Source organism: Pyrus communis, chromosome 9, assembly GCF_041283825.1.
Source record: "Pyrus communis isolate YQ-2024b chromosome 9, ASM4128382v1, whole genome shotgun sequence".
Taxonomy (NCBI): domain Eukaryota; kingdom Viridiplantae; phylum Streptophyta; class Magnoliopsida; order Rosales; family Rosaceae; genus Pyrus; species Pyrus communis.
In genome coordinates, this window is record NC_142573.1 from 15,265,991 (window position 1) to 15,272,248 (window position 6,258).

Consider the following 6,258-nt stretch of genomic DNA (forward strand, 5'->3'; position numbering starts at 1 on the left):
TAGTGTAGCCTCCACAATCCCCTCGCCCTTTATGTCTTGTGCTTTTGCTTTTCTGATTAGAAAGATGTAAAGGACACCCACTTTTGGGGTTGACAGCAAGTCTGACCCTTTAGTGTGGAGGAGAGACCAAGTCGTTTGGTCTGTGGCCATTGGATTGGTCAACCAGGATAGATGCCTGACTTAGGGAGGCCTCATCCACCTCAAGGATATTAGTACCTGGGGGAAAGGAGTCCATTACTGAAAACTTTGTTTGGCTGGCCCTTACTCTATTATGAAGAAGCTCGTTTACATTTTTGAAGGCCTAATGGGGGACCTTATTGGGATCGCACCAATCATTATCCAATGAAAGACCATTTATAGCGATGGTGAGTGTTCCATTAAAAAATTGAGTCCTAAAGCTATCCGGGTGCCATGTGCACCCATAATCTAGTAATAACTTAGAGCGAGAAGACAAGTGTTGGTCAACAACCTCATTTGAACCGACAACTGTGTTATGAAGGATCACATTTGTCATAGGCTTAGAGGTGGTAGGTGTAGAGGTGTCAGGTATAGAAATGTCAGGGGAGACAAAAGGGTCAATCTTTGGAAATTGTCGTTTGGTCCTTTGCTTTCTAGTGAGCCAAAGAATTGTTTACTGGTTCCATTCAAAAATTGAGTCCCGAAGCTATCCGGGTGCCATGTGCGCCCATAATCTAGTAACAACTTAGAGCGAGAAGACAAGTGTTGGTCAACAACCTCATTTGAACCGACAATTGTGTTATGAAGGATCACATTTGTCATAGGCTTAGAGGTGGTAGGTGCAGAGGTGTCAGGTATAGAAATGTCAGGGGAGACAAAAGGGTCAATCTTCGGAAATTGTCGTTTGGTCCCTTGCTTTCCGGCGAGCCAAAGAATTATTTACCGGTAAGTCCATTTCTTCCTCCGATAGGCCGTAGAAACCTCTAACTCCCTGTTCCCACTTTCGACGCCAATGGTGCTCGTTGGCACTAAATTTTATAGTCGGTCATGTTCGGGGGACAAGGGGCACGCATGTCTATGTTAAAACGGCTGTCTGCAGACAAAAATGATGGTGTAGGGTGTGTGCAACCACTAAAATGGCCAGAGTGGCTGCACCTGTAACAAAAGATTGAAGCCTTTCATAGCGAAGCCGAATCGTGTAGGAACCCAATTTTGAGCACGGAACAAAAAACCAGGCCCTCAAAGGCTTGGAAGTATCAAAATCCACCCTTATTCGTAGAAAACTCCTAAACCCAGTTACCAAAGGGTCCTCCACCTCCCAGACAGTGTTGATTTTCGACCCCAAACTTCTCGCGTTCTTTACTGTGCAAAACATTTTAAGGATCACATGGGCTTGTACCTAGTAGATTGTATATCATCAAGTGAATGGTAAGAAGGCCATAATTTCACAAAAAACGTATAGTCCGTGATGAACCAAGGATTTCCTTCTAGGAGCTTCCTGGCCACGGCTTCTTTTCCTACCGTAATTGCGTATATGTTATTTTTAGCCTTTAAAATCCTCACAACTCCCATCTTGTTCCAAGCCGATCTTAGGACTTCATTTACCATGATTTGTGAAGGTTCGTTGTCAGCAATGAGCTTGCCGACAAGGTGGATGATGCTCTTAAATCTTTCCTCAAGATTGAGGTTATCCTCCAATGTGATGCACAGTTCATCTAGCACTTCCTCTTCATGATCCATTTCTCAAACTGCAGAGCCCAACCCCAGCAGTAAACTGAGTAGAGAAACAATCCATATAGGATACTTAGTAGCACAGAAATAGGCTGCACAAATTAACAGGCATAAATGCCTATGTTGGATTGTAAAAATCTTCATCATTTTTATAAGGAACAACATGTGCGGAAACAATTGGATGGTGGGAATTGAATTTCGGGTTATTAAGGAAATCATAATGAATTTTTTCTCCCTATTATACCCTCACTTATTTCTAAAAATTCAAGATTCGGTCGCATTAGCCCAACACTAAATTTTGTTCTCTCAGCCAAGAAAAAAAATAAAAGAAAAAAGAATTATATTTGTTCTCACAAAGTTAAAATAAAAAAAAATTTTACCAAAAAAAAAAAAAAAAAAAATTAACACATAAAATAAATTACTAGTAAATTTTGAACCTGCTTCCACAAATCAATTGATTAGCTTGGATGAGGATAGTGATCTTGTTCTTATGAGACGCAACAGTAAGCTTTCACTTGTAGTGGTTGATTTGTTTTGAATTTACTGCTTAACCGAAACTGGTAATTCTTATCGAGTAAATGCCACTCTAGATCTTTTCGTTTTGTTTTGTTTGCACTACAAATTCATCCAAAATGTGCAGAAGTATCTAATTCAAGTGTTAGTTACAAGTGTCAGTTTGCAGGTAAATTTCGTTATTGTTGTTGTTGTTGTTGTTGGTTTTTATACTAGTTTTAAGTTTTGTATATCTGCAATGTGTTCATACCGACCTTTCAGGTGTGGAGGGCAGAACTAGTGTTATCTGATTTTTTGTTGCATAAGATGTTTACATCATCTGAACTCGATGGAACTGTTTATTTAGAACTTGGTGTTGGTACAGGTACTTTAATAATATCTATCTTAAGGATAACTGATTATATTGGATATGTTAGTCAATGATTTGTTAACATTCGTTTCAGATTTAAGTCGTGTTCATGAATTTTTAGAGATTATATATACCTCAAATTGTGGGTAGAGTTCTAAGTCTTTTGTGCTTGCCTTTTTTATTTTTAAAATAGAAATCTTGTATGCCTTTAATATACCAAAAGTTTAAGATTTGAAGCAATTGTTATATAGATCGAATGGGCTTTGATTATGAAAAGAATAGGTGTCAAATTGAACGATAACTACATTCTTATATTGGTTTGTTTTATATAATTCCTCATCTGTTTCATAATTTTTAAAGTCTATCATTTAACTATAACTGGGCTTTGGTTTTTTCTAATCAGGTGTTATACTTAGCGTTGGAAAAGCGCTACAACTTCAGTCTTGATGATCTCAACATTGTTGCAAATCATTATTTACATTTCCAAAGCTTTCTATGGTTAGAGGGGGTAAGCAATGTTCATGTATCAAGATGCACTGGTATCATGATTGGGGAGTTTATTTTATCGTTTAGTTTTTCATCCTTTTGCCTTAAAGTTAGTTTGGGATTTCAAAGGATGGTGAATGTGGTTATATGCCTTGCTTTGTGGGAAAATTCATTGACATTAGATACATTCCTTAGTATGTAAGAGAGTATGATAGAGGAAAAATCAAGTATTATAACAAAACAATATTAATGTAAACCCTCTTGATGTAATGTCCATCAATACAATGATCAAAGGTTAAGTTGAGGGATAAATGGACTCTTTTCACCTCTTATTTTTATTCTTAGAAATTAAAGCGTTGGTTCTTGAACTTGGCCTAATTGGAGCATTGGTCCCTGAATTAAAAATTTGCGATTGTGCATCCTTGAACTTGTCACATCGTGGGGTGGAGTGAATTTGTCCAAAATAATAGGCTATAAAAAGCTGGTTACCTAAAAGGACCATTGCTTTATGTTGGGACAATTTCAAGGACTAATACACACAAGAATTAATTTAGCCACTAAAGATCCAATTGGGCCAAAGTTTAAAGATCAATGTTGAAGGATAATTTTATTCCATATATCAAGAACCACGACATAGTTACAAACTACTGTTCAACTCTTTCACTAGACCGAAAAGGAAATACTGGCATCATCCATTGAAGAGTTCTTGCAAACATGGTGTACATATGGTACCTGAAACAATGTGAGAAATACAAATAGGATACAAAACAATTGAAGTTAACAAGTAACCATGCTTTGGAACACATGTCGTTAGGAAGACATCAGAGGTAGCTTTAACTTGACATAAAAATTGAGATAATTCAATATTCATTCCATTTGCATGTTCATTAAACACTTACATTTGATAACAATTTAGTTTTAGTTTCAGGATATAATGAATGTATGTTGAAGAATGTGGAAATAAGGGAGGACAAACCGAGAAATAAAGAATGTAAGAAACAAAAACTAGAAATGAAAACCTATGAAAAATTATTTTTAGGTTGTAGCTTCTAGTTTTCATTTGTTCACCTTTCCCACTTCCTTTCCACCACTCTTCCCCAACCCTTGCTTGGCCCACTTTTCTTTGTTGTACTCTTTATTGTTCATTTAAAAGTGAATTAAAATTATAAACAAAACTGCTACCAAATCGGCTTTAAGCCTTCAATACAATGTATCATCATTTCAAAACACTAATGTCAAGATCATCTATACAAAAAAATTTCTTCAATATGGAGGCCATTTAACAATTCATATGCGTTGAATAAGTCGACAAAACCAAGTAAAGGCGCATTAAGGAGAGAATGGAAATTTTCCTGGCTAGAGCAAGGAAGGAGAGTTGAATATCTATAAACTGGCTAGAGCAAGGGAAAGAAAGAAAAAAGACATAACCAAGTAAAGGCGCATTAAGGAGAGAATGGAAATGTTCTAGCTACAGAGAACACGCTTAAATACATATGGAGAGCTTATTTTTAGGGCTGGTTCGGGAATTCCAATTTCAAGATCGATCCCAAACCAAATTTTCAGGAATCCCGAAATAGTTTTGAGATTTCGGGACAAATCAAGATTAAATTTTGATTTTGAGCTTTTGGGCTATTGAGCTGAGACTTGACATATTAGGCTTTTGGGCTAAAATTTACCCTTTTATATTGAAATTGTTAGCCCAATTTTGTTAATACCAATCTGTCATACATACAAATATGCCATATGTGCGTTTGTGCAATCTATTTTGAGCCAACAATGCAATCTATTTCCTTTAACTTCATACATACCAATCTGTGCAATCATAGATTTATAGCCCTAATTGAAATATGAAATTATGAATTGTTTTTCAAATATATTCTACTACACATGCATGCAACAAAAATAAATTAAGTAACAAACCCAAAAGCAAAAAAAATTAGTTACAAGCCAAAGTTTCAAAATAAATTAAGTAACAAACCCAAAAGAAAAAAAATTAGTTACAAGGCAAAGCTTGAAAATAAATTAAGTTACAAACCAAAAGCAAAAAGAAAAGCTTAGGGCCTGTTTGGTACTCTACTTGAATCCAACTTTTTAAACTCACAAACAATTTTCAAGTTTTAGGCCTTAAAAACTTGTTTGTTAGGACTATTTTCAAAAACTGAACTCAAGACTAACTAAAAAATATAGTCTATTCTCTAAAAACATAAAAAGTGAGTTTTTAGAGTTTTTAAACTTGAACTCACTCATTTCTTTTCTCTCCCTTCTCCCCTTCCACTCCAAATCTCTCTCTCTCTCTCTCTTTTTTCTTCTTTCTCTTTACTCTTTTTTTCTTTTTTTTTTTTTGACCTTTTTCGTCTCTCCTCCAATTTGCTATCTTCATTCTCTCGGTTCTTTCTCTCACTCTTCCTGTGACAGCCCGTTCCGAAAATTTTTAAACCGTAAGTGTGAAAGGACGATTTTACCCCTAGTGTGAATTTTCGTGGTGTGGCTTTTTTTGGTTTGTTGTTGGCAGGATGTGGACCACACACATACTCTCCTACATTTCCCTCACCTTTTCCCTGCCCTGCATCCTGTCCCGTGCCATTTCCTTTCCCCATTTCCTATCCCATTGTACGGACATAACCCAAAACCATTGTAATCTTCACAGATCGAAGAAACAAAGTACATATCCATGCTCGTGACGTCTGTAGAAGTTCAACCATACCCATTTCAGGTAAGGATACCTTCGTTTTCACGTCGAACTCGGGATACCCGATTTTTGTCACTGTTCATGCACACGTTAATTCTTGTGTTTTTGGGGAATTTCAAGCTTGTAGGAAGCTTGGTGAGGTCCTTAGGAGGCTTGGGGTGGTTCGTTTGAAGGTTTTGGACGTCGGGATCGTGAGTTTCGAGGTTGGTCGGAGTTGGTGGTGTTTTCCGGGCGAGATTCCGTGTGTTTTAGCACTTGAAAGTGGTATGAATTTGTTCCTCTCGTTGTAAGCTTCAATTTGGTACCAATTTTGTGAAATTTGGTTGAAAAACGAAGAAGATATGAAGGTTTGAAAATTTTACGATTTTTCGGCGCCGGCTACGGCGCCGGAGCCTCGCTGGAGAAGACGACGGAATATTCCGTCAGTTTGGATGGAATATTCCTAACGGCGTTAACGGAATCCGCTAAAGTTAACGGAATATTCCTGACGGCATTAACTGACGTCGTCAGCGTGCCAGGCACGTGCCTGCGC